Raw genomic sequence first — 18,224 nt, 5'->3', positions numbered from 1 at the left:
AATTCTTTCTTTAATAGGAAATTCCCAAATTCCTTTTCATTGTTTATACATTTATTCTCAAGTTAGGGAGCGCAATTATCAACATCTATATATTCCAAGGCAAACAATATAAGCATGCGCAAATCATGCCGAGGACGTATGACCTAATCCAACAATATTTAAATTATGCACTGTTAGAGGGTCGAATGGCGCGAACCATAGATGCATCTATTACCCTGCTCGCGAATCATACATACGACACTGTCAAATATAAATAACAATCACCCTACTCGCGAATCATACATGCGACGCAGGTACACATAGAAACACATATTCAAACAGTCCATCAGGACATTCATCAAGGAAACAATTATTCAAAGAGGTGTAATTTTCCCTTTTTAAGAGTCATGAAAATGAAGTTTAACTCTTTTAGAAAATCATTTGCCACTTCGATATGATTTAAGCCATTTAAACTATCAATAAGGTTGCACTTATTACAAGTAAGCATGCTTTTGGGTCCTAGACTACCCGGACATAAGCATAATAATAGCTACGCACGGATTCTCGTTACCTCATGTGTACGCAGCCCCACAATTAGCAACACATATTCAATTAATTCACCTATGGGGACAATTTCCTCTTACAAGGTTAGAAAGGAGACTCACCTCGCTCTGAAGCCTATATCCCAATTCAAGAACGCGCTCAAACATCCAAATTGGAGCCGACGATACAAAACTATTTAAATGGGCTAAGAACTAGTCAATACATGCTCAAAAGTTCATATTCTAATTATTAAACCAATTTTCCAACCCTAAATGCAAAGTTCCTAAAATTCATCCCCGGGCCCATGTGGTCGGATTCCAAAATTTCTGAAGATAGTTTTTACCCATAACCTAAGGATCAAGAATATATTATTTTTACTCCATTCCCTAACAAATTTCGTGGTTAAATCTTGTTTTTATCAAACTCTAGGTTTTTCATCTAAAACCCTTGATTTTCCCTAGTTTTCACATGTCAATCTACCCATAATCTATGTATTTAACTCATGTTGTGTAGAAATTACTTACCTTAAAGTGCTAGGTGAAAACCCTCTTCCAAAAGCTCCAAAAATCACCTAAGAGGATGAAGGAAATGAGCTAAATGGCCTATGTCTCAAAATTAATAGCTGGACAAAGCCCTCTGATATCGCAATTGCGATAGGGAGATCGCAAATGCGACCCCCGACTGAACTGGCCTAATTTGCAAATGCGATAAGGGTTTTGCAAATACGAACCCTTCAGGCCTCGCAAAAGCGACCCAATTGTCACAAATGCGAATGATCCCCCCAGCCGCCCAGGTTATCAAATGCGAACAGAACCTCGCAAATGCGATGACCGCATTTGCGACCAATACATTGCAATTGTGATCATACCAGTACCAACAATCATATTTCTTAGCAAATCACTCCGAAGCTTTCCCGAATCTCAACCGAGCCCCTGGGGCTCCAAACCAAACATCCGCACAAGTCTAAAAACATAACACGGACTTGCTCGAAGCCTCAAATCACATCAAACAACGCTAAAACCATGAATCGCACTCCAATTCAAGCTTAATGAACTTTAAAATTTCAAAATTCTACTTTCGGTGTTTAAACCTATCAAATCACGTCCGATTGACCTCAAATTTTGCACACAAGTCGTATTCGACATTACGGACCTATTCCAACTTCCGAAATCGGAATCCAACCCCGATATCAAAAAGTCAACTCTCGGTCAAACTTCCCAAAAACCTTCAAATTTCTATCTTTAGCCAAGTGACCCCAAAGTGACCCACAGACCTCCGAATTCACTTCCAAACATGCTCCCAACACCAGAATCACTTACGGAGCTATTCCCAGACTCAGAATCCCAAACGGACATTGATAACACAGAAATGCACTTCAACCCAAACTTATGAAATTCTTCCAAAAATGCTAACTTCCACAATAAGTGCTGAAATGCTCCCGGACCATCCAAAACCCGATTCGAACATACGCGTAAATCCGAAATCATCATACGAACCTGTTGGAACCTTCAAATCCCGATTCTGAGGGCGTTTACTCATAAATCCAATCTTAGTCAGTTCTTCCAACTTAAAGCCTTCGAAATGAGAATTCTCTTTCCAAATCGACTCTGAACTTCCCAAAATTCAATTCCAACCACACATATAAGTCATAATACCTGAAGTGAAGCTACTCATGGCCTCAAACTACCGAACGATGTACTAGAGCTCAAAATGACCGATCGGGTCATTACAGTCCGGCACCATCACGACCTTTATTGGATTTTGGGTCGTGACATCGGTACGCCCATAGTGCATCATCTAATTTTAAAGCCCAGTCTTTCTTGATATTCCAACCATTTTTTCAAGAATTCTTTTTAACTCGCGGTTGGAAACCTCAACTTACCCTTGAGTTTGAGCATGATATGGTGTTCCTATTTTTTGAGTCATATTATATTTTGACAGTAAAGCAGAAAATTGCCTATTGATGAAATGATTTCATTGGTCACTAATGATAACTCACGGTGTGCCAAATCTGGTAAAAATATTTTTTTTAAGAGAATTGCACGCTGTACGAGCATCATTCTTTCTTGTGGGGATGGCTTCAACCCATGTTGACACATAATCCATAGCCACAAGGATATATTCAAAAGAGTTAGAAGAAGGAAAAGGACCCATAAAATTTATTCCCAAAAAATCAAATATTTCACATACCTGTATTGATTGTAGTGGCATCTCATCTCTCTTGGTGACATTACCTGTTCTCTGATACCTGTCACATTGTGCTACATATGCTCGGGCATCTTTGAAGAGTGTGGGTCAGAAGAATCTGGCTTCTAAATCTTTAAAAGCCGTTCGATTTGCTGCATAATGTCCTCCAATTGCTCCATCATGACAGTGGTATAGAATTTTATTCATCTCTTCTTCAGGTACACACCTTCTAATGATAGTATCTGCACAACTTTTAAATAAGTAAGGTTCATCCCACATATAATACTTTGCATCAGATATAAGATTTTTTCTTAGTTAGTAAAAGAAATCTTGCGGTATACACTTTCCAACCAAGTAGTTTGCGATATCTGCAAACCAGGGTGGTTAAGTCACAATTGTGTCAACTAGAAAAATATGTTCATCCAAAAATTCTTCTTTTATCTCATTAAACTCAAGGGGGGGAGGGGGTTTCTAATCTAGACAAACAGTTAGTTACTTGGTTCTCTATCCCTTTTTTGTCTTTTATCTCAAGGTCAAATTCTTGCAGAAGTAAAATCCATCATAATAATCTCGGTCGAGCATCTTTCTTAGCTAAGAGGTATTTTAAAGTTACATGATCAGTAAAAACAATAACCTTGGTTCCTATCAAATAGGAGCGAAACTTATCAAAAGCAAACACTGCTGCTAGTAACTCTTTTTCTGTTGTAGCATAATTCACCTGAATCTCACTCAATGTCCTACTAGCATAGTAAATGGGACGGAAAACCATATCCTTTCTTTGATCTAAAATAGCTCCAACTGCTTTATCACTAGCATCACACATGACTCCAAAAGGTTGGTTCCAATCAGGGGACACAACTATAGGTGCAGTTGATAACTTTTCCTTAAGGGTTTCAAATGCTTTCACATAGTCACCTGAAAAATTAAACTTAATGTCTTTCATCAAGAGGTTAGTCAGTGGTTTTGAAATCTTTGAGAAGTCTTTTATGAATCGTCTGTAAAAACCTACATGACCTAGAAAGCTTCAATTATGGGTGTCTAACGGGCCGAGTTAGCCGGTTTTCGGACAAGCCCAGACCGGTTAAAATCGGAACCGGCTCGGACCGGTACAAGGGGTCCAGGTGGGGCTGGGTTAAAGGGGTAGGGAGGGTTGGTTTGTCTACTTTATTCCTACCAGTTAACCTGACCAGTCAAACCTAGTTAATAAAAATTACTGTTCAACTGGTTAACCGGCTTAGACCGGCCCAGCCCAGATCGGTATAACGATAACTAATATTTTTTTTACTAGTGGGCCTAACATCTGATTGTTGGCAACGGTCCTTTTCCCATTATGGCCATTGCCCAATGGCTGAATTGCAAAAATAGCCCATTTTTGGGTTTTTAAAAAAAAATTAACACCCCTTTGAAAAACTATAAATATACCCCCCCCTCTTCTTCACTCATCTCTCATTTCTCAATCTGAATTCTCATATTCTCTCATTCTTCAATCTTTACTTAAAGTGCAGTCACCTATTTGGCTCTTCTTTTTTTGGAATTTAATTTATCGTAGTATTTATTATTTGAAGTTTGAACAATTGAACTTCAAAATTGGAACAATTGACGTTTCTTCGTGGTAACATTGGAGTTGCGAAATCATCAAGTGCTCAATTTATTGCTGAATTCGGTTTACTCCCTCCAACTCTTTCTCTTATTTACTATTTTATTTGCATATTTAATTGTTGTCAGTAGTTAAATTTTTACAATATTTTTAATGCTGCAAAAAGAGTTTGTAATAAGGTTACTAATTGGGAAAATAAAAAAAGAGGTAGTACTTCAGCATCTGGTAGTAATTTAAATGACTCTACAAATATTCCTGAAATATTACCTGATAATAATATAGATTATGAACAATTCCAGGAAGATTTCGGTATAGAAGATAATGAATTAGAAATAGAAGATGAGATACCACTTACACCTAGTAGTGTTGGAGCTGGTAGCAGGGGTGGAGGTTGTGGTGCTAGTAGTAGACCACATGTGGCCCCGACTAGTAATCGGAGAAAAAGAAGTAAGGTTTGGATTTTTTTGACGAAATAGAAGGTACTGATAGAGTTAAATGCAAACTTTGTAATGATACTTTTAAACATAAGACTGGAGGACAATTAGGGGGACTGAGACACTTAGTAGACGTATGAGAGTTGAGCATCCTATAGAATGGGGCTCTGATGGAGATGGAAATCAAACAATTCTAAACCCTACTACTAGAGGTCTTATGAAATATGATAAAATGAAGGATCGTGAGGAGTTAGCAAAAATGATTGCTTTGGGTTATCTACCTTTTTATTTTGCTTCTTCATCACATTTTATTATGTATATTCAAAGGATTTACAATCCTTTATTTAAAAGTATCCTAGAAGCACTTGTAGATCTGATATCTTTAGACTTCATGGACAATATCAAATATACATACGTTATTTGTTTATCCACCTTTCTTATAGAGTTTCTCTAACTTTTGATATTGGCCATGCTATTAATAAAAATGATTATTTGACAATTATATGTCATTGGATAGATGATAATTATTGTATGCAAAAACGTATTATCGCTTTTAAATATGATGAAGATCAGAGTCATACTACTGCGTTTATAAGTACTACTATTTGTGAAGTTGTTGAATTTTATAATCTCAAGCAAAAAGTATTGTGTATGTCTTTTGATAATGCTTCTAACAATAATGCCGCAATTTCAATATTAAAACTGCATTTGCAACCACCACTTGATGAAATTTTTCACGTTAGGTGTGCATGTCATGTTTATAATTTAATTGTTAAAAGTGCACTTGATTTATTTTCAACTGAGATTACTCATGTTAGAAGAGCAGTTGGTGTTATTCAATGAAATAATAGACAATCTAGAATAAAGGAATTTAAGAATAAGTATATCCAGTATAACCTTAAACCCAAATTCATGCCAGACGAAATTGTTATTAGATGGAATTATACATATATATTTTTAAAATGTTGCTACAAATATAGATTCCCACTAACTAAAGTTGCTAATGCACATTGTACTGATCCAAACCGTATGTTAACAACTACTACTTGGGAGGTCATTAATGATATTATTAAATTTTTACATAAATTTTATACAGCTATTGTTGTATTTTCTGGAGCATATTACCCTACTATTACTATGACTTTAGTACATATAGCTGGATTTTCTTTTCTACTCTTTGAATTTAAGAAGAAAGAAAAATATAGGGATGTTGTTGAAAAAATGCAAGCAAAATTCAAAAAATATTTCTTTCCAAATCCTCCGATTTACTTAATTGGTGTTGTTTTAAATCCTTCTATTAAGATGTCTGATTATCACCAATTAATGAATGCTTTATATACTTATATGGAGATTGGACCAACTGAAACCCCAGATTTATATGCTTGTATGAACAAGCTAAATGATTCTTTACAACAATTATATAATTATTATGCAAATGTAATTGATGATGTTGCTCTTAATATAGGTAATGTTAATCCCACTATGCACTGTACCACTTCTACTACTGTGGATGATGAAGAAGGACTTTATAGTTTTAATATTTTTTCTATATTTTCTAACACTCAAACCAGTAGCAGAAACATTGATGAACTTCAATTCTACTTGCAGAAGCAAAATGAGCCTCGAACAAAGAAATTTTCACCGTTGGGATGGTGGCATGAGAATGGAAAACGATTTCCTGTTACCGCTATGGCTCAGGACGTGCTGAATGTGCCAATTTCAACTGTTGCATCAGAGAATGCATTTATCCAAGCAAGACAACAAATTGGAGACACCCATCACTCATCGGGAAGCAATGCTTTGGAAGTTTTAGTATGTTTTAGAGATTGGATTAGATCGGAACGAAGATATCAATGACGTGAAGATGTTGATAGCCCAGAAGAGGAGGAACTTGGAGATATATTAACACATGGTAACCCATCCGAATTTAACACTCCAGAAGAAGGCCACTCAGTTCATATTGATTATGACGAACTTACTAAGGCAATGCAAAACCTTTGAATTTACTATTCTTTGGTTAATTTACTTGTCGTTAAATGTAAACATTTCAATTTGTAACTTTGAATTTTGAAATAAATGTAGCACTTGCAATTTATAAGTGCAATTTTTTCCCATCTTCATTGTATTCTTTATATTTTTACTTTATATTAATATAACTTACAATAGTTATACAAAATACAAAACAAAATTAAAAATTACACTAACCTGGCCCGGCCCCTTGTACCCGTAACCCTTACAATTGAATTTTTACCTGGATTAACCCGAACACATTAAACCCGGTAAGCCCCAACCCGTAACCAACCCGGACCACAACCCGTACGGTTAAGAATTTTCCCTACCCAGCCCGGCCCGGCCCACCCGTTAGACACCCTTACTTCTAATGCCTTTCACAGTTGTGGGAGGGATAATCCTGCTATAAAGATTAATTTTAGCCTTATCAACTTCTGTTCCTTTAACAGTGATTTTATGTCCTAAAACAATTCTTTCTGTAACAATAAAATGATATTTTTCCCAATTAAGAACTAAGTTTGTTTCTTCACATCTTTTAAGAACTAAGGTCAAGTGGTTAAGACAATTCTTATATGTTTTTCCAAAGAGTGTAAAATCATCCATAAAAATTTTAAGAAATTTGTCAGTCATGTCAGCAAAAATTGTCGACATGCAACGCTGAAATATAGTAGGGGCATTGCACAGACCAAATGGCATTCTTCTGTAGGCATATGTTCCATGATGGCATGTGAATGTTGTCTTATCTTGATCTTCTGGTGTGATTTGTATCTAACTATATCCTGAGGAACCATCAAGAAATAGTAAAAACCATATCTTGTAATTTTTTCCAACATTTGATCAATAAATGGCAAAGAAAAATGATCTTTTTTAGTGACATCATTTAGACGTCTATAATCAATACATACTCTCCATCATGTAAAAGTCCTAGTAGGTATGAGCTCATTATTTTCATTTTTTATAACTGTCATACCTCTTTTCTTTGGCACTACCTGAATGGGACTTACCCACGGGCTGTCAGAAATGGGGCATATAATACGTGCTGCCAATAACTTTACGATCTCTTTTTACACTACTTCCTGCATTGCTGGATTCAATCTTCTTTACAGCTGGACTATTGGCTTGTAGCTATCCTCCATGAGGATTCTGTGTGTACAAATAGCCGGACTAATCCTATTAATATCTTTTACAATCCTCTCCGAGGCTCCTTTGTGTACTTTCAATACTTTAATCAAACTATTTTCTTGTTCTGCAGTAAGAGAAAATGAAATAATTATCGGTGTGATGACCCGGCCAGGTATCTCATAAGTTGCCGCTCTCATGAGTTGCCGCTCTATTTTTCCCCATTTCTGCTTCTTATTGCTTTGTCTATTGGTTCTATGTGTGATCAGGTTGGTTGGCTCGGGTACGGAAAGGATTTGGTAAGGTTTGAGACATTTAGTCTCTTTTGAAGAAGCTTAAGTTGGAAAAGTCAATCGGATATTGACTTATGAGTTAGAGGGATCAAATTTGAGTTCCGATGATTCGGTTAGCTTCAGAAGGTGATTTGAGACTTAGGAGCATGATCAGAATGAGTTTTGGAGGTTTGAAGTAGATTTAGTCTTGAATTGGCAAAGTTGATATTTTGGCGATTTCCGGTTGGTAGGCGAGATTTTAATAGAGGGGTCGAAATGGAATTCCGAGATTTTCAGTAGTTCTGTTGTGTCATTTGGGATGTGTGTGCAAAATTCCAGGTCATTCGAACGTGTTTTGGTTGGGTTTTGATCAAAAGCAGAATTCGGAAGATTTTTGGAAACTTAGGCTTGAATCCGATGTGTTTTGGTTGATTCAGTGTTTTTTGAGGTGTTTTGAAGACTGGTACAAGTTTGAATAAAGTTATGAGATATGTTTGTGCTTTTGGTTGAGGTCCTGGGGGCCTCGGGGTGATTTCGGATGGTTGACGAAGGAGTTTGAGACTTGGTGAAATTGCAGTTTTTTGCTGCTTTTGGTATTTCCGCACCTGTGGATTGGGGACCGCAGGTGCGACGCCGCATGTATGGAAACAACAGTCATAGAAGCGGAAGCTAGGAAGATGGCAAGAATCGCAGATGCGGTTGTGGGACCGCACCTGCAAAGGCGCAGGTGTGGAGTGTTGACTGCAGATGTGGAGTTGGCCGTTTAAGTGATTTCCACAGAAGTGGTTCAAGGACCACAAACGCGGTACCGCAGAAGTGGGTATATGGCCGCAGATGCAAAAATGCCTGGGCAGAAGGTATAAATTGTGTCCTTCGTGATTTTGAGCTATTTTCACCATTTCTAATTCGGCTTGGGAGCTTTTTGGACGATTTGAATGGCGATTTCAAGGGAACTTCATTGAGGTAAGGAATTTGGACCTAAAACTCGTTCCTATGCTATTATTTCACGGATTAGAGCTATAATTAATGGAATCTAAGGTTAAAAATTGGGGAAACTAGGGCTTGGTATTGGAGACTTAGACTTGAGGATTTGAGGGACCTATTGTGGTCGGATTTTGGTAATTTTGATATGTATGAACTCGTGGGGAGATAAGGAATCCATCGATGTAAAAATTATCGAATTCAGAGATGTGGGCCCGGGGGTCGGGTTTTGGTAATTTTGGGATTTGTGGTGTAAATTGATTATTTTTTGCTTGGGCTTCGTTCTCGTAGCATATTTTGACGCTGTGATTCTGATTTTGTATAGATTCGACGCGAGTGGAGGTCGATTCGAGGGGCAAAGGAGTCGCGAGCTAGAGATTTGACCGGTTTGAGGTGAGTAATGATTGTAAATGATGTTCTAAGGGTATGAAACCCCGGATTGCACATCGTTGTGCTATATTGAAGTGACGCACACGCTTGATGACGAGCGTGGGGTCGTGCACTATTGGGGATTATGACTTGGTCCATCCCGATTGATGATATTACCACATATTTGACTGAAATATATTTACTATCATCATTATTTGGGTTGAATGCCATATTTGGGCCTCGTGCCAACTATTTGAACCCTTCGGGCATTTTTTATCGATATTTCCTCACTGTTTTGACTTTATACTTTAACTCAGTCATGATATATTTCACTATTTTTGTACTCAGCCATGTTTACTATGTTTTTAACACTTATATGATCTTTTAAATGATAATTGGGCTGAGAAATCCTGTTTTACTACTGCCGAGTGGCTTGTGAGAATTTTTGACTGAGTAAGGCCGAGGGCCTATCTTGTGAGGAAATACTGATCGTGACTCGAGGCCGAGGGCCTGAGATATGTACGCCACGAGGTGGCTTGATTGATATGAGGCCGAGAGCCTAGTGACAATGCCACGAGATGGCTTGATATTGTGCTTGGGCCGTAAGGGGCCCCTCCAGGAGTCTGCACACCCCTAGTGAGCGCGGGTACCCATTGTGATGTGAGATGTAGCCCGAGGGGCTGGTATTATTCTGAGATGTTGCCCGAGGGGCAGATTTGTTGATATTGTGCCCGAGGGGCGAACCTTTATGTGTTTATTTTCCTTAATTTCCTGTCTTTTACCTGTTTATTGTTCAAAAGGTTTTCATGAAGTTTAAATACGCTAAATGACTTTCACATATCTTTTACTGATTTTACTGCTTCATTATAGTCTGCAAATGTGCTTACATGATTTCCTGATTTCAGTCTTTATTTATGGTTATTATTCACTGAGTTGGAGTACTCACTTTACTCCCTGCACCCCTGTGCAGATTCAGGTGCAACTGGTCCCGCTCCCGAGTGCTGATCTTCCCAGCTCAGGCCAATCTGAGGAGTCTCTAGGTAGCTGTCGACATTCGTAACCCGGAGCTTCTCCTTATCTTATTTCTCCATGTTTTTAGTTACTGTATTAAACTCTGTAGTTTTCTCTTAGTATTTCGGATTGTTTAGATGCCCATGACTAGTGACACCCTGTAATCGGGCTGTGTTGGGTAGTATTCTGCACATTATGCTATTATCTGCTTACACTTTGGATTATTTTATCATGATTTAGACTGCTTCTTACTATTTAACTATTAAACATTGAAATAGAAAGTGTCGGCTGACCTCGTCTTCACGAGAGGCGCCATCACGACCGAGTCTGGGTTTAGGGTCGTGAAAATCGAAAATAATTCTTGCTCAAGATAAATATATTTCAAATGAGAAGGGAGAGTTTTGAGTTCAATTTTTGATTGAACATCTTCGGCTTCCTCTGAATCTTTGTCCAATATTTCAGCTTCTCTTCTGATGGTGGGATCATCTTCCTGTGTGGTGCCTGATTTGATCAAGCATCTTTCCATTGAATATGGAATTAATTGATCATCTTTGAATTCATCTGTAAGATAACTAATCATGTCAATTGAAAAACATGAAGATGAAGTTTCATCTCCCGAATATCTTAGTATTTTTTGAATATCAAAGATGACTCTTTCTTCATCAACTCTCAAAATTAGTTGTCCTTGATGAACATCTATAACTGCTCTTCCTGTAGCAAAAAATGATCTACCCAAAATTATTGGTTTATTAGGATATTCTTTCATTTAAAGGACTATATCTACAGGGAAAATAAACTTATCTACTCTTACAAGTACATTTTCAATTATTCCCTTAGGTTTCTTAACACTTTGATCTGCAAACTGAAGAGAAACACTTGTGTCTTTCATTTCACCAAGATCTAACTTTTTAAAGATAGAAAATGGCATCAAATTTATTGAAGCTCCAGAATCACAAAGTATTTTTTTCAAAATATACTCCTCCCAAAGTGCATGGAATTGTAAAACTGTCTGGATTACCAAGTTTTTGTGGCAACTTATTTTGAAGTATAGCACTGTATTTTTCTGTAAGTATTACCACAAAAACTTCTTCTAATTTTCTTTTACTTGACAAAATTTCCTTTAAAAATTTGGCATATGAAAGCATTTGTAACAAAGCATCAGAAAAAGGAATATTGATGTGAATTTATTTTAAAATCTCCAAAAATTTTGCAAATTGACTGTCAAGCTTTTCTCTTTTCATTCTTTGTGGAAAGGGAATAGTCACAGGGAGAGGAGTCAATTTTTTAATATTTTTTTCTTCTTTTTTCTTGACTTCTTTCTCTTCTGATGGTTCAGAGGATGTTTCAACATTCTTTCCCTTGTCTACCTATTGTCCTGATCGGTCTGCATAGGGTTCATCCAGCTTCTTACCTGACCGTAATGTGATGGCTTTAAGGTGGTATTTTGGATTTTTTTCTGTATTACTTGGTAAGAGACCTTGAATCTTTTCTGACACAAGAGTTACTAGTCGGCTCAACTGAATTTCTAAATTTTTAAGGGCAGAATTCTGACTCTCAATCTTTTCATCAGTGGCCTTAATATACTTGTACATAAGACCATCAAGACTTGGATGAGCTTGTTGAGGCCTTTGTTGATATGGGGATGCTTGTTGATAAAGTTTAAAATTCAATTGCCCTCGGTTTTGATTTTGATAACTGGGCGGACCCTGTACAGGTTGCTTCTGAATGTTTTAAGAGTTCTCGGCACCATTTGGATTGCTCCATTGAAATCGTGGATGTTTATGTGCCATTGGACTTCCAAAAGGGTAAGATTTGTAGCCGATAACATTGACTTGTTCATCATTTTGATGGATTGCTTGGCATTCATGGTTTAGATGATTTCCTCAACACATGTCACAAACATCAGACTGGTTGGTTGTGTATTCACCTAAAAAGATTCAAACTTTTGTGCCAAAGAAATAATATATTGTGTTAGTGTATTTAAAGCATCTACCTGATTTACTGTAGCAGCCTTCTTGATAATTACACGCTCAAATGGCCATTGGATGGCATTCTCAAAAATTTCATTCAACAATTGCAATACATCCTCTGTGGGTTTTCCCATTACTGAACCCCATGCAGCTGCATCTATCACATTTCTGGAAGAGGGTTTTAGCCTGTGATAAAAAAATATACAATTGCATATGTTTAGGAATATCATGGTGTGGACATTTTCTTAACATTGCCTTTAAACTTTCCCAAGCTTGATAAACTGACTCTGTGTCAGTCTGCAAAAAATTAGATATATTTTGTCTTAACTTTGTAGTTTTAGCAGGGGAAAACTATTTATTTAAAAATTTCTGAGTCATTTGGTCCCATGTGGTAATTAATCATTGAGGCAAACTTCGCAACCAAGTCTTAGCATCTCCTTTTAAAGAAAAAGAAAATAACCTTAACTTGATTGCTTCAGAGGATTCCCCATTATACTTAGCAGTTTCAACTAGTTCTAGAAAATCAATTAAATGACTATGTGGATTTTCACTTGAATCTCCAGTAAAGATACAAGATTGTTGGATCGTTTGAATCAGGCCGGTACTGATTTCAAAGTTGTTGGCTGGCACTAGGGGCTTCCTGACACTAGATTCACAGTTGAAGTGGTCTGGTCTAGCATAATCCCTTAGGATTCTGTTTGCTGGCCTTGGTGCCACTTCATGTAACTGATCCTCTATTTGGACTGGTGGCGGTACTTCGTGTGGATTGATATTTTCTACTTCCTGATTCTCCATTCCTTTACAAGCTATTATTTGAGAAGACGTTTGTCCTTTCCAGCGCGATCGAATAGATCTTTCAATTTCAGAATCGTAACTTGCCAACTCTTTAGTAGAAAAACGGATCATAAACTAATTTAAATTCATAAAGCAAAGAAAATTAGTTCATAAAATAACAATAGCAATAGATAATAATAATAATAATAATAATAATAATAATAATAACAATAATAAAATAGATTGCAAAGATGATAAACAAAATAGGCGTTAAAGCAAAAAAACATATTAATACAATAATTTTATTATTTATAGATAATAGTAATATTATACCACACATGTAATAAAATAGATATATAAAAATGACACAACAAGTAAACTGTGACAAGAAAACATAATATTATATTAAAGTAATAGTGTTAATACTCGTGATAGTATTGAAAATTGCAATGATAATATGTAAGGGCGGTTAATAGCGTGTGAGACTGTGAAAGTATTGATTATAATATTTTTTTTTGGTTAATAAATACAGACAATAGTCTAATTGTAGTAGATATATTAAGGAATTTAATAAAAATAGTTGGTAGTAGTTATAATGAGAAAGAAAAATAAAATGGTACTGTTACTATAATTATGATTGAGTCAAAAAATGTTATTATTAATATTTAAGTGCAATTTTAGGAAACACCGATAAAAAAAATTATAATAATAAGTTCTCAAATTAGTAATAAAATATTTAATCTGAAGTAGATGTATGCCAATCCCCGACAACGACGCCAAAAATTTGACGAGGCCAATGCGTATAAGGTTTTGCTACTCGTACTCTGTCAAATTCTAGTATAGTTTATGATATCATCCCACCGAGATTGGAGAATCTAGCTACAAACTTATAATATTCTTACTACTATTTGAGAGAATCAAATTAATGAAGTTTTGTTTGTTGAAATTTAAATTGCTTAAATTGAAACAAAATAACTTTCAGAAGATTTATATTTAAAAAGAGTTGGGAGTCATTGAATTCACTCGATAACGTGATAATAATAAAATCTTAGCTTCTACATGTATTTCTTTTAGGAATAAGTGTTTATTGCTAATACAATTATATTTTGCTATGTAAGAAACAATCAACTAATAGCACTCCACGAGGTTAAGTAAATCAATTGATATATGACTCGTGTCGATTAAACTGAAATAATTTTCTTGCCTGAATTGTGCTAAAAGATAGCAAAAACCTCTTGCGATTACTTTTTACTAAAAATCAATAATCTTGTCAACTACAACTCCTCCGTAAGAATTAGAATGGAAGTAAGCAAGATTACAGACTTGGAATGATAGCTTAAAAAGAATTACTCTCACTCTATTATTTTTCCCAATAGTTATCGTATATTAATTTTGCTTCGTAAGAATTACAAAATTGACATACAACTAACTTTGGAGAATAAATAGATAGAAGTGATAATAATTAATTAGAACTAATATTTCAGCACAATATAGAAATATAATTAGAAAGTTTCAGGTCAAGCATATAGTAAAATTGAGATTAATATTATAACGATATCGAGTTTCATCAACTATCCCAACAAAAGAGATTACTCCATTATGGAATATTTAAATCACACAAAGAAAGAAATTCTTAAAATACTATCAATACTCTTAGAAAAATTCAAAAACTACAAGAGGAAAATGTCACGACCCAAAAACTGACCCGGTCATGATGGCACCTATCGTGAAACTAAGCCAGCCGACACAACTCTCGAATCAACCGTTATTAAATAACAGTTATTTTTATATCATTTATTAATTAATAATCTCGATGTAAGTTTAAATGTAAAGTGCGGAATAAATACACAAGCCCGACATCGGGGTGTCACTAGTCATGAGCATCTACTACAACTGTCGAACAACGTCAAGACCAATATGGTCGGAAAAAATCACAAGAATACATAAGGAAGAATAAGGAGGGAGTAAAGCAGGGCTGCGATCGCCAGTCAGCTACCTTGCTAACTCCGATGAAACTGCCACCGAGCTCAGAAATACCTGAAATGCACACAAGGTGCAGGAAGTAATGTAAGTACGCCAACTCAGTAAGTAATAAAAGTAAATAAAGTGTGAGCAATAAGAAATCACGTAAACCACATCATAGCACCATAGAGGATACCGCATGCTTTCCCAAAACAGGATACAAATCAAATCATCTCGTTCAACTCACATTTCAGAAGAATCCTTTAAAAATGTCTTTCTAACAATTTCAGTAGAAGTTCAATGAAATTTATAGTGAAAGTGATGAAAATCATAATCGGCCCATCGGCCAAGACATAATTCGTATACAGCCCATCGGGCAAACAGAAAATTCATAACCATCTCGTAGCTTAAAAATCTCAGTGGAAGCAACAAAGCCAAATCAGTGACTAAATTCCGAACACCTTGTAAAAACTTCAGTTTAAAGGAAAGATATTTAAAAATATTGTTTTAACATTTTCAATAGAGGCTCGGTCTAAAGATGAGTGAAAGCAGTAATTAAATCAACATATTCAATAAAAACTCACTTTAAGGAGGTGTGAAACCAGCAAGTTCATAAACAGGCCTCTCAGGCAAATCATCACTCGTATACATGAATATATAGCCCTTCGGGCAAGCCTCTTAGTCACTCATGACTCAACTCTTATCAATAAACGCTCACACTCAGCACTCACACTCAATAGGTACCATATAATAACCGTTGCAGCATGCAACCCGATCCATATATCGTTATGACGTGCAGCCCGATCCATACATATATAGTCGACTGCGCTCACTAGGGGTATGCAGACTCCGGAGGGGCTCCTACATCCCAAGTGCTATATCGTTATGCTGTGCAACCCGATCTAACATATCACCGCGGCGTGCAGCCCGATCCATATAACGCTGCAGCGTGCAGCCCGATCCATATATATATTGCTGCGGCGTGCAGCCCGATCCATAAATATATAATCCTCACAACCAGGCCTTCAGCCTCTCTCGGTCATTTATCTCATAATTTGACCCTTAGTCTATCTCAGTCATCAACCTCACAATTAGGCCTTCGGCCTCTCTTAGCCATCAACCTCACAAGCCACTCGAACTATCAGTAAAACATGGCGTTCAGCTCAAAATATCATTTATAGTATCAAAATTTAGTAAATAAGGCTGAGTTAAGAAATCAATAAAACACAGCATGACTGAGTACAACCATTTAAGTCAAAACAGTGAGGAGCTGTAGTTAAAAAGCCCCATAAGGGTCCAAAACAGTTGGCATAAGGCCCAAATATGGCATTCCACCCAAAACATAGCAATACTTTTCGAAACACAATGATACTAAACAATTTTCAATCAGATACGCGACTTAACAGTCGTACGGGACGGACCAAGTCACAATCCCCAATGGTGCACGACTCCACGCTCGTCATCTAGCATGTGCGTCACCTCAAAGTAGCACATCGATGTGAAATCCGGGGATTCAAACCCTCAGGACAACATTTACAATCATTACTTACCTCAATCCGGTCCAAACTCTAGCCCGCGATGCCTTTGCCTCTCGAATCAGTCTCCAATTGCTCTGAATCTAACCAAAATCAGTTCTACCTCATTAATACACGCTAAAGGAAGAAAGCCCAAGCGAAAATAATCGATTTAACTCAAGAATCCCGAAATTGGCCAAAACCGACCCTCGAGCCTACGTCTCGAAATCCGGTAAAAATCACATCAATAGAATCCTCATCCTCCCACGAGTCTATACATACCAAGAACATCAAAATCGGACCTCAAATGGCCCCTCAAATCCCCAATTTAACTCTTCAATTTTTCTTCCAATTTTCATTCCAAATTCCCAAATTAAATGATACAAATTAAGACAAAAACATGGTATTTAACAAAATTTGGGTAAAGAACACTTACCCCAATCAATCCTCTAAAAATCCCTTCCAAAATCATCTTCTCCCGAGCTCCATAGCTCCAAAACTGCAAAAAATGGTTGAAATCCTCGAAATAGAGTACTTTTTAAAGCTGTCTAGGCTTCCTCTTTCGCGAACGCGGGATGACAATCGCATCCGCGATGAAGATAAAATCGGCTCCCAAAAATGCTCTACACGTTCGCGGCACAAGCCTCGTGAACATGATACCTACTGGAGACATAACTACGCGAACACATCATCCAAAGCGCGAACGCGAAGAAACAACATCAATACATCGCGAATGCGACACCCAAAGCACGAAAGCGAAGAACAAAATTCACCACCTTAGAGAACACCCTTCGCGAATGCGAGTCCTTGACCGCGAACGTGAAGAACAAACCGTCTGCAACAAAAACCAACAAAACTGTCATGTCCAAAGTTCAAAAATTGATCTGTTTACCACCCAAAACTCACCCGAGGCCCTCGGGACCTCAACTAAACATGCCAACATATCCCATATCATCATTCAAACTTGTTACAACTTTCGGAACGCTCAAAACAACATCAACACACCAAATCATCATTTAATTCAAGCCTAAGAATTCCAAAAACCTCCAAATTTTGCTTTTGATCAAAAAGTCTATCAAACCTCGTTCGAATGACCTGAAATTTTGCACACATGTCACAAATGACATAACAGACCTACTCAAAATTTCGGAATTCCATTCCGACACCTATATCAAAATCTCACCTATAAACCGGAAAATGCCAAAATTCCATTTTCGCCAATTCAAGCCTAAACCTTCCACGAACCTCTAAAATACATTCCGATCACGTTCCTAAGTCCCGAATCACCTAACGGAGCTAACCAAATCATAAAAATTCCAATCCAAGATCATATACTAACAAGTCAAAATTTGGTCAAACCTTTCAAATTTTAAGCTTCAAACTGAGAACTGTTCTTCCAAATTCATTCTGATTGACTTGAAAACTAAAACCAACGATTTATATAAGTCATAATATATCACACGGGCTACTCATGCCCGAGAACTAGTGAGCGAAGTGCAAAA

The 18,224-nt window shown here is 36.8% G+C and overlaps 1 non-coding gene across 1 annotated transcript; it reads left to right on the top strand.

Annotated features, from left to right (window-relative positions):
* Positions 1–12,695: 12,695 nt before the first annotated feature.
* LOC142176957 (small nucleolar RNA R71) lies at positions 12,696–12,802 on the top strand. The gene has a single exon (XR_012705751.1). It is a non-coding gene; the product is annotated as a small nucleolar RNA R71 (small nucleolar RNA).
* The last annotated feature ends 5,422 nt before the right edge of the window (positions 12,803–18,224 follow it).

Source organism: Nicotiana tabacum, chromosome 22 (genome assembly GCF_000715075.1).
Source record: "Nicotiana tabacum cultivar K326 chromosome 22, ASM71507v2, whole genome shotgun sequence".
Classification (NCBI taxonomy): Eukaryota; Viridiplantae; Streptophyta; class Magnoliopsida; order Solanales; family Solanaceae; genus Nicotiana; species Nicotiana tabacum.
This window is presented reverse-complemented; position numbering and strand designations above follow the sequence as displayed.